Source organism: Acanthaster planci, linkage group LG19 (assembly GCF_054643075.1).
Source record: "Acanthaster planci isolate LZ-2023a linkage group LG19, COTS_SCS, whole genome shotgun sequence".
Lineage (NCBI taxonomy): Eukaryota > Metazoa > Echinodermata > Asteroidea > Valvatida > Acanthasteridae > Acanthaster > Acanthaster planci.
This window is the reverse complement of record NC_141795.1, coordinates 6,820,081-6,835,250: the sequence shown is the minus strand read 5'-3', so window position 1 is coordinate 6,835,250 and position 15,170 is coordinate 6,820,081. Positions and strand designations below refer to the sequence as shown.

At 41.3% G+C, this 15,170-nt stretch overlaps 1 protein-coding gene across 3 annotated transcripts in view; it reads left to right on the top strand.

The window, feature by feature from the left end:
* LOC110977558 (zinc finger MIZ domain-containing protein 1-like) overlaps positions 1 to 15,170 on the top strand; it is a 167,473-nt gene that overhangs the window by 8,310 nt on the left and 143,993 nt on the right. The window contains exon 1 of one of the 3 annotated variants that reach the window (XM_087149161.1): positions 10,806 to 10,820. The exons of the other annotated variants lie outside the window; for them this stretch is intronic. The gene's annotated coding sequence lies outside the window, so the exon portion shown is untranslated. Of the gene's footprint in view, positions 1 to 10,805; positions 10,821 to 15,170 lie in introns of those variants that run through there. 3 annotated transcript variants of the gene reach the window in all.

The following is a 15,170-nucleotide window of genomic DNA, read 5'->3' as shown; positions in this document are numbered from 1 at the left end:
TCATGTCCTGCCTGCCCTTTATTAATCACCCATCAGCCTCGGAGGACTTCTGCCATCCACACATCGTAAATGTACACTGAAATAATCTTGCATTCATAATTCAGCAGCGTGTAACAAGTAAGCAGTAGTAATTTCATCCTAGTTTGATACGTGTGCTTCTAACTTTTGGACACCTGTGCCAATTTCATAGAGCTGCGTCAGCACAAAATTTGCTGAAGCGTAAAAAAAACCTTGCTTAACCCTCCTAATGCAAAGATGCATTCTCGACACAGTTGTCGTATCAGTCAAAATCAATCAAGTGACATACATGTATTGTATGTCTACTGTACAGGGAGAAGTGGAAGGAATTTTTGACTGTTAATAAACAAAGGTTACCAGCTCAAACTCTACAATATGTAATTATCATGCTAACCAAAACAATGTACATGTAAGGTACATCACATGGAGTTTGGCTGGTTGTCTGATTTACATGTACCGTATTAAGCAAGGTTCTCTTGCGCTAAAGTAAATTTTGTGCTCAAGCGGCTCCGTGAAATTGGGCCAGAAGTAACTTCAGTCACCCACCAAACGTTAGACCTGCGATTTGATTTCGCCAAATTCTCCAGATAGCCTGACTTGAATTGTTCTCAGGCCAGTACTTGTTGGCAGAAAGAGAGAGTGATACATGTATACCATCTTATTATTCAAGCGAGAGCCTCCAAACCACATTGCAGGCAAACTTACCATGTAGATGGGTTGATGGGACAATGCATACTATCGTACTCACAGGTACCGGTATGTCTCATGGAACTTTTCAGAAAGGAAGAGCTCTAAAGAGGAACTGAGCCTTAGCGTTCATGTACACGTTCAGAAAAATATTTGCTCAATATCTGTCAAAACAAAACTGATGGGGCTTTTTTTTTGGAACCTGGAATGGGTGCTGATGCAACGTGCAAAGAGAGCATGTTTTAAATTGTGAAACAAAGACCGGCCCTTCATCTTTCGTACAGGTCATTGCACTTTCTTGGTAACCTGGTGACAAAATTAGAATGCAACGTTAGAGAAAACCCCAGAAGAATATTCTGGGTAAAACCCACGGAATCGGGTAGGGGCTGAAAACCCAATCCACAGGTGGACCGAGGCGGGATTCGAACCTGGGCCTCACAGTGAATGGTGAGGAAAGAGCCACCACGCCAGCCTAAGTTGGGGAAATTACCAATACCAATCACATCAAGTCGGTCTTTTCAGTGATTTCCCGAGCGCAGTTTAGAAAGTGATATTGTTAACCTGTTGTACGGTATTATCCGGATGCTGCACAGCATTTTAAACTCCGTCTTGATTCCTTGGCACCTGTACATGTACTTAAAAGAAATGAACCCAGATGCTGTGAAGATCATCGCAAAGCAACACACCGGCAATGTAGCTTCTGGATTAGTGCAGAAATGTGATTTATGATACGAAAGATGAATAAACAAAATGACAAAAACGAAATAAACACGCTGTACATGTACATGCATGTAGTTGATAGTAGAGATGAATTCAGAATCAGAGCTGTGAATGAGATAAAGAGGAAAAAAGTTTAACAGATTGCTACCAATTCATTTATTTGTCTCATTTATTATTAGTTTTAATATTGACATTGTATTGTGTACAGTTGCATACAGAGTACAAGGCACTAGTACATGTATACATTGATTACATTGAGCATTTCTGCTCCTAATTTTTTTTTTCTTTCTTCATGTTATTTGTATGTCAGTTGTTCGGTGCGTCTTTCTCAGACATGCACCGGTTGCCGTGCAACCAGTTTTTCAGCAACTTGTGCACCGAGTCAATATTGACGGACCGAGCGATTGGGTGTAAAGACCAAATTATGAATGATTAATGTGCTGCTTTTGTTTCCAGCGGCAAGATTAAAAATAGAGAGAATAGGAAGGGGGGGTTTGGGAGAAATTGCCAGAAGTTAAAGGGCCAGTGGAGTTTGAGTTTGTGTGATGTTATCTTGTTGCCATGGAGTGTTACCTTGGAGATGAGCAAAAAAAAGGCATCCAAAATTGCAACCTTTGATTCTCCGTAGCCATTTTTGAATTTTTGAGTACACCGTTTATGTGCACTTCAGCCTAGAACACACAATGGGAGCAAAGAAATTTTGTAAAATGGGTCACATGCTAAGTGAGGTTTGCAAAAGATGCTCTCTACACATGCATTTAGCTGGTACCCTGCAACAGACAGCTTTTTTGTTTTCAGTTTAAGACAAAATTGTAGATGTATGGAAACCATGTACAGAAGATTTCCATAAGATCACATACATGTACGTACATCTGTGTGTATATGATACCACTGTGAAATCCTCTTAGCTTCCTGCAGTATGTGCTCCGTGTACATTGTAAATCTTCCATGAGAAAGATTGGCTTAACCTTCACTCCCACATCCTTCAAATTCCACCATAATTAGAAGTTTACCAAATTGAGGAATGAGGGAAGTTGAGCTGACCCTGACCCATTATTGCTTTTGGTAGGCCCTGATTCCGTTGAAAGTTGGAGCTACAAAAATGTGGCTTGTGGGACGACTGGGTAATTGGTCTAAGCAAAGATTGAGGAGTAAACCTCATGCTGAAACAATTCCCACGCCCTTTATGCAATGCACAAATTCTGAACCATCTGATTCAATGCCAAACTCTTTGTGGACGTGTTGGAGCTGTGCACTACATGAGTCAATTTAATGACTGTTGCAGAATTTTTCCCCCATCACACTGAACTAAAAACTACCCTGGATTGGGATCAGCCAGCTCTTTGAAGGAGTTTGACCCCAACCCCTAGGAGTATGCTCAAATTCAGTAGTATGCAGTAACCCACGACATGCTCTTTGTAAAACCAGATCGTCAGACACCAAAGACGTGCTTGTATTACATGACAGCTGGCTCCAAGTTTAACCCATTATTCACGAAAGGTCTACATAATCAGGCTTTAGATTTGAGTAGTTTGGACTGGTTCGTACTTGACAGGAAAGTGAACATGAACGCAATTATGTGATGTCAGATCAAATGCTCACATTGGGAGTTTGGAAAAAAGTAGACATTTCAACTTAAGCAAATTTCTTTGCAAATGTTTCCTGACATTGAACTCGCTTCTCTTTCGCAATCGCTGGAATGACAAGTGGACCTTAGGGTGTGAAAAAAATCTTGCCTCTTTTTGTCTTCATCATTTCTTCTCTCTGAAGTGACCCCATGGAAAATCTTTTGACCAAGAGAAATAGCAGATTGCGTGGGCATCACCGGGATTTTCCAGGGTGAACATTGCCAGGGGAGGGGGGAGAAGCACTTTGCCACAACCAATTTACAATTAACAATGGAGGGGGTCCATTTTGAGGGGGGGTTTTCGGTAACCTACATGTAGTCATTTTTCAACTTCTGTCATCTCTTTTTTTTTCATTTTATTTTTCCTTTTTTATTTTTCATTCCCCCCCGGGCGGAAGAGGGACTAGCCTAGCACCCCATACCCCCCCCCGTAGCACCTGTAGTTGAGCTTTTGTTGGCACTGTTCAAATTCTCTGGGAACTTCCCATTGGACATTCATCTTGTTAGTTCCCTTTAAAAGAAAAGATTGTTTTCAGTTATTCTTTAATCCCGGGAGGCAGTTAGGTTGGTGGGCTGTTATTGGCCCTGGTACTAGAGCCCAGTTGTGGCCGTTGAATTACCCATATCTCATGTTAATTCATTTTGTCGGGGCTGTGATTACTCATTTTGATAAATCAGCCTGTTTTGGACCAGTAAATTGAAAAGCTGGTTATTATTTAATCTTTAGTGGAATAGAAAAAGGTTTTTTTTTTTTTTAAGGTTGTACGGTACACTCGTGTGACGCGGGGAGCATTTTTATCAATGTTCTTCAACCACTTTGAGAGGCTGGAAATATTGAAGGCTGTCAAAGAAATAACTTGAACAACCAAGGCGATTTTGTAGTAATTGATTTTAATGCATTCCCATGTCGCCCAAAATATTCCTTTGAAAGGCAGTTGTTGCTATTTCACTGTTTGCTCACATTGGTTAATAAAAGTGTATCCTGTGGTGTTTTTAATGTTTACATACATGTACAGTGTACTTCAAATATCAATGTAGTTAACTTCAGCGAATGCAAGCCTGTTTTGTGTCATTATTAATGTGAAGAAAATCAGTTCTGGTGAAAGATGCTCTGGAATCTGGGGGAGGGGAGGGAATTGGGTTATACCTGTAACTGAAGTCAAACTGTTGCACAAGTGTCTGTGCTGGTTTAATTTGTACTCATATCAATACATGTACATGTTTTAAATGATTTTAATTAAAAATCAATTCAAAATATGCACTGTATACATGTAATTGGGGGACAAACAATACATTCTTGTATTATTTGACTTATCTTGCTATGGTTAATTTGTCTGTGTCATTCCTGCACAAAATTCTTTTTCTGGTATTGAAAGTGCACAAAACTGTTTAAAGTTCTCCAGATGTGAAATTCCACACTAGTACAGCAACCTTAGACCTCCGTATGAGACTGTAGGCTGACAAACTACAGCATAGAGAAGGGTGCCATCGATGGCTGGTTTGGCTCAAGCGCCTAAAGTACACTGATAAAACAGACAGAGAGAATAGAGAGAACCAAATGCCCCCAACACCAGAGCAGAACAGTCAATAAAAGTCATTGTGCTCATTTCCCAGACCACTGTGCCCTGGCACTTTCCTCCCTCCCTTGGTTTACGGTCTGGTCTAAAAGAGAAAAAAAAATGCTGCCGTTGCTCCCCCCCCTCATACCGCAGAAGAGACAGAAATGAAAAAGAAATAAGAGATGAAAGAGGGAGAGAAAAGAGGCATCGTTTTACCGTCTCGCCCCTGGATTTCTATGGATTGCTTTTGTGCCAGGGCAAAAAATGGCACAAATCAAATTGATCTGGCCCAGTTATTGAGAGCAGTTTGAGAAGCAAAGCACTGTATTGTGTTGGCAGTTATGGAGTCACCATAATGCCTATTGTGCTTGTCAGGACTGTATGGCAGTCACAGAAGTTGGCAGGGAGTCTTTGGGGGAAAAAATAGTTTCTCTCAATACCTGTACCTCGGAATGGCAAAATTTTCAATTTTTAAATTTTTTTTTTCTCGTCTGGAAAGACATGATCAAATAACTGACAAAGTTTGCTCACCTCCTTTATTTGAGAAATTGAGCACAGAGTGCAGTGATATTGTTAGCCATTATAGTCAGTTTCAGTTGCGAAACAAGGGAAATGGTTTTAAACTGTTCAATTCCAACCCATATTTCGTACTCTGGTTTGATATTTTGATGAATATGGCTGTTGCAAAGGAAGCTTGATCACTTAATTTCCAGTGTGCAGGATTGATGGGCCTTTTCAGACAACTCGTTCATAGCCAAATTTACTTTTAACTTCTCATTTTGTCTATAACAAAAGGTTGCCTTCATTGTTCTGGAATGCATGAACCGGTAGGTACTCTACCGGGAAGTTTGGATGTTATTGTCCACGTTTCTGGTTTTTGAGTTACTCGGGCGGGGAAGTCACATGGATGCTATTTTTGTTATTTTTTTGCCAAGAAGCAACTGTGGTCGTTTCTTGCCAATTCTCCTGGAAGTGTCCTGGTTCACATGTTTACAGCACAGATTACACGCACAACTGATTTTCTTCAGAATGGGCACAAACTTGTGACATCTTCCATTGGATGTCCAGAGTACAGCGACGTACACATTTACATAATTGGACCACACCTTTGCTTCTACAGGCAATATATTCATATTTGTGACGCACAGGAAAGCACCGACAAGGACTTTTAAAATACAGATCTAATCCTCCAGTTTTCATGACAGACCAAGTGCTCACGAATTGACCCATTTTCTGGGGATGTTTGCCTCCAGCTAAAGAGTATGCCATTAGAACCTTGGGCCTGATGGCTTTGGCAGATCCATTTTGGATTGGCTCCACTCACCTCCCAATTAGGATGGCAGTTGCCGTGTTTGACAACCAACATGTGGTTGTCTTTTAAAAAATGGACAAGTTTCAGGCATCCTGGGATTTGATCTGTAGTCTTGAACAGTGGGGAAGTCTGACCAGTTTCCCCACAGATAATGAGTGAACAATACAAGCAGTCATTTTAGGCCGGTCTCTGAAGACTTCATGGCTTTGTTGTTACTAAGGCGGTTTCTGAGCTACATGTACATGTATCAGAGACCTTATTTTCCCTAACTGCAGCTTCATTGCCAACTTGGGGCTCTGGTTTCATGATTCCATGTCCTTGGCTTTGAACTTTAGAGTCTGGCTTACTGGGACATTTCCCATTTTATTTGCTTTTGGAACCTTAGCTCTCAGCTCGCTCCATTCGGCTTGGTAATAAAAGGTCCACAGTTTCTCCGAAGATAAAACCAAGCTTTCAAAAATGGCCCATAAGTATTTTATCAGTTTTTTTAACTCTGTGCAGAACTGGAGATGGTGCTATACAGTTGTTGCTTAGCAACTACATGTAGGTTAAATTTACATTGGTTATTGGTTTACTTCTTTAAAGCAAATCAGTGAAGTCTGACAATAATTCGACATTATCCATTCAGATGTTTTCTGTGTTTCCAAGCTTGCCCTTTTTCTTCTCTCAGAGTACCAATCGACCATAATAGATTTTTTTTTATTCCCCATGTAATCCTGCCCTGTGTTCGTCCACATGCCCCTGTTCGGACATAAGGGGCCAAGTGAGTGCGTGCCACTGTGCCGCTTGGCTGAGATCAGCCAACCTGATTAGTGTGATCTTTACAATCTCGCTGTGTTCGACGACTAGCCCAGGATTACATGCGTCCCGGGCATGATTGGCTCCCACATTAAAGTAGCCAAGGCAAAGAATTACACGCAGATCTGGATTCTAGTTGAGAGGACTTGAATACTTATTAATTACCCACCCCAAGGGGTTTTCCCTGCAACAATTTGAAGCCGACTGTGAAGTCACCGTGCACAGTTACAGCTGGGCAAAGCAAATCTTTTTCTGTACAAAATATATTTGAATTTTACCAGCTGATAAACATTTTCTTTGTAAAAAAGAAGTGGCTGTCTTTTGCTGATGTTGCACAGAAGGAGGAGCTTGTAATTATGGTGGGTTGTAAATTATGTCATTTTGGTAAAATTTGTGGTTACTGTGTCAACCAAAACTGAAACTTCTTCCCCCCAACAAAATAAAGTTACTGACAGATTACAGTCATAAATGTCAATGTAAGCCAAATCCAATTTGTTTTGCTTTCATTTCTTGAAAGTTTTTTTCAACTTCAGGCACCCTCTTTTCATCATGCATTAAAAATTGTTGAAGTTGTCCACCATGATGGATTTCAGGCACTGTTAAATGTCAAAATTCCAAATACCCCTGTTTCCTGCATTAAGGAGGTTAGTTCAAAGCATTTCTTGGAGCAGAGCAGAGCACAGCCTGCATGCTGTGTCCATGGACTCCTGATGTTGATGTGCCGCCCTGGCTGATGCAAAGTGTAGTTTTAAATAAATGATGCCCTGCCGTTCAGTGTTAGAGATGCTGTCTAACGTCAAAGCCAGCATGAACGAACCATTAACAAACTCATAAAATACGTGTGTATACGAACTCATTCGGGGTGCATTGACCTATTCATTAAGACTCTGGCTCTGCAACAGAAGCTGAGACCAAAAACCAAGTAAATTACTCTCGATTTGGATTGAACGGCCTTTAATTGATGCATGTTCTGCTACTGGTAAGTGCTTTGAAGTTCCAGTAGCTAATCAGTAGAGCAAAGTTTGATACTTCAAGTCAAGTCTCGTCAGTTGTTCAAAGCTTAAATAGGTTATTTGTGTCCTCAACTGTAAATGGTGATACGGTTGGGGCAAAAGATTTACATACATTTTTGTACACTTGTTATGAAAAACAGTTTTCCTCAATTTTTGGCTGATTGAAATAATTTTGCCAACGTTTTCTCTAGGAGTTCAGACAAATTGTATCTCACCTTAAATTAATGTTCATAGTGTGTACTTCAATTGAAAGTACTCAGAGACATTTATGATGGTTCAAAATATTGATATTTCTGGAAAAAAAACTGTCGTTCAAAAACACTTCAGAAAGTGGTCCAATGCGACTGTGAGACGTGACCAAAAGTACAGAAAGTGGCAATAAATATTAGGGTTGGAATATGTACTAGTCAATTTTTGATATTTTTGTAAATGTATAAATATGAATCATTATCATTTATACATGGATGTCTCTGGGTGTTTTTATTTGACGCATACACCATGTACATGAAGTAGAGACCCATCTTGTCTGTCCTCACGAAAAAGAAAAGTTGGCAGGAATGAGTGAAGTTACGAAAATTGAGGAAAACTGTTTTTGTTCTACCAGGTGTAGGCCTACGTATGTATAGGTATTACTTTTTGCCCCACATTATGTGATGATACTTTTGGTGAAAAGAGTGCAATTGTGAAAGCTGTCTACAAGTTCAGAAGTAGCTCATTAGATGGAATGGATACATGTTGGAGTTGACCTGGTTGGGTCAAATTTCATTGCGGTTTGGCCAAAGTGATACATGAACCCCTCCTCAGTGGCAAAAGGAATCTTGACACCAGGAAGGATATGCAATATTGTCACAGGAAGAACAAGGACATCCTCCTGTCTTTTTGTAAGGATTTTGTCACACAGCCGAAACACTCAGGAAAGAGTGGGGGGAAAAAACCTGCTTTCTCCTTCACCTTCACAATTATGGAGAACCACATGATGTAAATGTAGCTGTGTGAATCCAAACAAATTCAGCAGTTACCACATTGCATGTTTTTACATCCTCGGTGTTTTTACACCCTCAGTGTTTTTACACCCTGAGTGTGTTTACACCCTGAACCAGCTGTGTGCCATGTATTGCACTGTGTTTGGTCTTTGACTGTTCAGAGCAATGTCAAGAGTTGTCCGCTTCTTCTTCTTTGTTGTTTCTTGTTTTTGTTTTGGTCATATATTTACAGCTCCTGGCATTGTTCCTCCCAGCTGATTGTAGTTTTAAACAGACTGTACCCCTCCCCCCCTCTGTATTCTGAGCGTTTTCTGGTGAAACCAACGATTGCTGGGCCAAAAACACACAAGGGAGTAGGGCTAGTTTCTTCATCCCTCTGTGGCTGTTGTTGATTGAAGAAACCCTGTGAAATGAAACTCCTTGGGCAATGGATGTACATGTACATGTATGTAGTTTACTCCATTAGCTTTAACACATCATGACTTCCTTGTAATGTACATTTACATGTACCGGTACATGTACATGTAGGCCTACACGGCACAGCTTTGTCTCAAATCCAGCCACATTTTTTTTTTCTGTCAGGATTTTTGACCCCCAAGTTTGGGATTTTTTGAGCTTTTGTCTTTCAGGTGTCTGGTTGTTGTATGAAAAACCCAAGGGTGGGATTAACATAATCATTTGAAGTTTTAGGGTTAGAAATTTATGCCTCGTTAGCTATGATGAAAGTCCCCAAAAGTCACAGACTTCGTAGCTTTTTTGATCTACGCTATCACCAATGCTTACTTGATGTTTGTGAATTTCTCTTCATCTCCTGATCTTACCTCCAAACAGAAAAATGACATGATTTGGTTTTCTACCTCCACGGTTTTCTAGTAGGTTTTGCAATCCTACCAGATCTTTACATATAATTGCTGGTTACCTCTGGGAAAACAAAGTTCTACAGAGAACTCTACTGCCAGGGAGGAAGTGCCTCACTTCTCCCCTCCCCCCCCTTTTCGACTGGGGAACGTGCCCCCTACAGGTCCAACAATGGAGCAGGGCAAAGGCTTAATGGATGGATATTTTAATGGCTGCCTGATGGTCGCATAGCTGTCCCTCCCTCCCCGCACACACACACTTTGAAAATCATTCCCCACCATCGGATCTCCCCAGGGTAGATTAGAAATAAATAAAATAAATGTATTGCTGTTGACCAACATTCCAAATCAAATTCTCTGTAGTGGACTTTCAGCTACTAATCTATAATGTCCTTTACAAAACGATGGACCCTGGTTTGGCAGTGACCCAAGAAACCTCTTTCTGGTTCCATTTTGAATTTATAATTTTGGGTTCCCAGGCTCCATGCCAAGACGGATCGCCTTTCAGACCTCCTGGCGTGAGGGGGGGACACAGAACTTCCATCCCAGGAATTGTTTGCATTTTTGGAACCTGAGGTGTTTTGTTTATATCCTCAGGGGCCAACAGGCTCAAGAGAATTTCTCTTTTTTTTAGGGGAGGGGGGGAGATGGAATTTTCAGTTTCGGGTTTGGTTTCTCGGAGAATCCTTCATTCATTGTGGGTGAAGGTTTGCCCCAACTGTAGACAAGGGGCTTTCTGGAAGGTTACAGCCAGCTATTTGTTAAACCCTGAATGATGTCATTTCACCAAGGTTTCGCTTGGCAAAAACAACTTTTTAAATGCATTTCTTCTTGTTGAAGCTGCTATGGAAACCATTCCTCAAGATGGTCGAATTTTCATTACTGTGTTAGAATGTAATACCTTGTGTAACAAATATATTTTACAAAGTCTACACATTGAACACATTATTATTAAATTGGTCTGGCTGGCCTGTCCTCACTTCCCGATGTTATCAGAAAAGGCAGAAGTCCCAAGTCAGAAAGTGGCAAGTCAGCTCAAATGATCTCATTGTTCAAGGGATTGTTTATGATTTGAAAAGTAGTAAGAATGAACACTGCCCTCAACTGGCTAATCAACAGACATGTGTGCTTCGTGGAAGTGGACTTCACCTTTTCATTCCATTTCTCAAAGACAGTTGATAGCCGCAAACAGCTGGAAATCTGTTTAACAGTTTCAGGACCGTTGCAAGAGGAGGGGGCCTTCCTGGTAAGCAGCTGCCTCTCTCCCACTCATCGCCAAAAACCATCAGCATCCTAATCATCTATTGTACTTTACATAATGTGCCCCCTTCCCTCCAGGGGGTTTCTCCCCCCCCCCTCCCCGCCCCCACCCGAAGCTGGTGACATGATTGTCCAGGTTTCTGCTTATGTTGAGACAATTATTTACATTGAAATGCTGCTTCATAATGCCATTGGTTTTAACATTCCCAGTAATGTACCTTGTACACATGTACATGTAGATCTTCCATTGTTGTAGAATAGAGAAAATTTTAATCAGCGGTTTAAGTTTACATCTTGCAAATCCCGAGGTCAGGAGTGCTTGTAAACAAGGCTAGCTACTGGCATGCTATTGTAAACTGTCTGTGCTTGAACACAAGGCTAGTCAGGCGACACACCTGGTGTGGGCGCCAGACAAATATTTTTTATCCTCCCTTCCCTACCACCCTCCTTCCCTCCCACCTTGAAAATGTACGTGTATACAGTAGTCAAAGCACTTTTGTGGCATGCTGACTTATATTGGATTTAACCTGCAGAGGTTGTGATAGGCCCCGCTGCTCCCCGGTCAAGCCAATCTGTCCTTTAGAGGCTGCCGGTTTCTCCAGAATTGGCCTTGGAAGGAGTGCGAGTTTAGGGGTGAAAAAAAAATGAAGGGAATTCAGGTCAGTTGTGTGAAACTGGGTCTTTGGAGTCCATTCAGTGGGAAACAGAGAGATCTTAAGGCATCGGCCTAGTGAACAGGGAGAGAGGAAGGTCCATGATCAGATGCTGACTTCTCTTTGAAAGCGACCGATCTGAATGCTCATATGCAATTTCGAGGCACTAAGTGGATGGCAAGTTGTGCAGAACTAGGTACTGGTTGGAAAGAGCACTCCTCTTGCCAATTTTGAACATAGGAGTCTTGTAAGCAAGATTTTTTTTTAATTGAGACGTGATATAAGGTGCTTTTGTGAGGCTTGGGATTTTAAGAGACATCTCACTCTGCTTGCCTGCGCTGCATGGTGTGTTCTCATTCTTCAAAAAGCTGATAGTGATGGTACATTTAAATTGTAAATGGCAAGCAAAAGCCGAGTTCCCATGGGACTTTTACCGTATACCATGTTTCCCCAGTAGATTTAATTTTGTAATTCTACAGGAAAATCGCGGTAAGTTAACCAAGAAAAGTCTAATGGGAACACGGCTAAAGTCACAAATTATTTTGTTTTGACGAAAACTCTATCAATATCATGGGATCTGAGATCTTAAAAGTTCTAAACAAGTGTGTGTATGTTACTCATTAATCCTAACCCCCAGGCCCATTTTGTTACTCTTTCATCTCAAAACAAACTAAAGGAAATTTACTGGGCACATACAAATGATTGTGAAGAGGAACAAGGAAATTGACAGGTGCGGGATTTGAATCTGACCTCTGGAACTCCGTACCTTTGTTCTACCAACTGAGCTATCCAGCCCTACGTTGGTGGCTCTTCCCTTTAATTTTGATTGATGGAAAAAACAAGTGACACTAAGGTATCATTTTAATCACAGATTGCTGTGTTTGATTAGCCTTCCTTTTCCTGGAATCTTGTATGGTCTCGATGTTGACTTCTCTATCTTCAACCAAAGCGTCAAGACTCCCATGTGGGTAGAATGTCCCCAGAAAACAATCAGTCCGCTTGGGCATGCACGACACGTGCATAATACCAACCAGTATATCGCCCCTGCCTTGTTGATTGCGGCGTTTCGCCGAATAATTACCACCGAGTCAGCTTAAATGCCACACGGATCATGTCAACATCTTCCCCCCCTTTCCTCGTACGATACGTACATGCAGTTATCTAGACTCATTCATTACGCAGCTCAGCTCAGACCCCTTCATGTATGAGTCTGACTCATCCCACCATTCAAACCCTGTAGTCTTTTGTGCACCATGGTTGAGAACTGCAGAGATTGTTGTAAGGCAGATTTGCCATCTAATCTGTAGAATGTGTACAGCCACATACATGTACATCTTTTGCGCCTGAACCGTACATGCAGCGCGAGACTCCCCATCTGCGAAGAAAACTATCTACAGGCATCTTAATTTCCATTTTGAAGACGTTTAGGAAAAAGGATTGCAATATAAATTGATGTGCATGTGATGGTCTCCGTTGTTTGTCAAAACCAGAATGGCCTTTAATTAAAAATTGGGATTTGGAATCAATTAAGCAGAGACTGTAGGGGCAGCTTTTGTTACTAACACTACATGAACTGTACTATGCCTCCTCTCATTCACCTGTGTACTATGCCTCCTCTCATTCACCTGTGTACTATGTCTCCTCTCATTCACCTGTGTACTATGCCTCCTCTCATTCGCCTGTGTACTATGCCTCCTCTCATTCACCTGTGTACTATGCCTCCTCTCATTCACCTGTGTACTATGCCTCCTCTCATTCACCTGTGTACTATGCCTCCTCTCATTCACCTGTGTACTATGCCTCCTCTCATTCACCTGTGTACTATGCCTCCTCTCATTCACCTGTGTACTATGCCTCCTCTCATTCACCTGTGTACTATGCCTCCTCTCATTCACCTGTGTACTATGCCTCCTCTCATTCACCTGTGTACTATGCCTCCTCTCATTCACCTGTGTACTATGCCTCCTCTCATTCACCTGTGTACTGTGCCTCCTCTCATTCACCTGTGTACTGTGCCTCCTCTCATTCACCTGTGTACTGTGCCTCCTCTCATTCACCTGTGTACTGTGCCTCCTCTCATTCACCTGTGTACTATGCCTCCTCTCATTCACCTGTGTACTGTGTCTCCTCTCATTCACCTGTGTACTATGCCTCCTCTCATTCACCTGTTTTATCATTAAAGTGTGCCTGTAGCTGTGATGAATTTTTTATGCAAGTTTTTCTCTGTGACTTTATACTTTTCTTCAATATAGGAAACCTTTTTTAAAACACACTTTGGTTGAATGCAATTGAAAAGTGCACTTTTTAGATACACATATACATTTGAAATATCCATGCTTTCCTGGACAACTGAGGGCGCTGTTGCTATGATTTCATTCGGGGACATGGTGCAGTTGCGTAGGATTTTCTGCTCCAATTGTGAACCCGGATTTTACTCACTGAAAACATCTCTGAGAAAGGTTGATTGTTCACTTGAGAGCAATGAATCACCAAAAGGGGATAATTTAGTCCAGCAAAGTCTTACATGAAGGCAAGAATTTTGGGGAACAACTGGTATAACATTGAGACCTTCTTCCTCAGATGACATCACAGTTTTACTCGTGAATATGGAAATCTCATTAGCATAAACAGCAAAAAGGTATTCATAAATACCTGGGACAGTTTTTTCTATGCCTATTGGTTGCAACACGTCACGTGACCTTGTATTAATATTTGATAATGCCCACTGAGAAGTGATAATGCCCACTGCATAAATCATGCACAGTCACTTGGATACAAGACAGTCTAATCTGATCTGATTGGTCAGGAGTCTGTGTGCGCGCTACGCGCCATGTGCGTGTGAAGTTCATTGAAGGGATTCTATTGGACAACTTTCAAAAGGAATATACTATAAATGGGGGGGGTCGGGAGAAAATGAAAGGAAAATTTTGTAACAAAATCGTTGAAAATGCATTATAGTTAACATGTGTGTTGACTTCTTTTAACACTCTGAATGAAAAGGTATTCATGAATGGGAATAAATATGTGCTTAGCCAGTCTTAAACTAAGGTTTAAGACCTTGATCAGGAGAACGAACACTGATAATGCCCTTGCCTCCGGCTTGGCTCTTTGTCATGTCTGTTCTCCTGAGCTGGTCTTAAACCTTAGTTTAAGACTGGCAAAGCACATATTTATTCCCTTAGTAAACTACCTTTTAAAGTAGTTAAACAAAAATTGAAGATGAGCTTGAACTGAGACACGTATATATGCACATGTACATGTACAGTGCATTTTGAAGGTTTGTATTTTTAAAAGGTTCCATCGCAGAGCTCACCATTTGTAAAGAAGAAAAACTTTCCAAGATGGTTCAGGTAAGCGGGATGTCTACTCTACCGGTAGGCTTGGCATTTGGGCAGTAGACATTTTTGGCACCGTACATGTAGTATAGACAGTGTTCCTTTGTATGTAATACAGATAACTTGCTTTGAAGCAACATTGGGATACCTTGGTTGATGGGAGATGCTTTCCAAGTCACATGCGTACATCGTTTATTGTATCTAGTTTTGAAATCTGTCAAGTGGATTGTTTGAATGGTTTCTTAGGTTGCCAAGTGAGCGTTCAGTCCATGGAGCAATATTGTATGGACTGAAAAGAGTTTTAACAAAAATAACCCTCCGGGCGCGATGCCGTGGCACTCGTTGAGA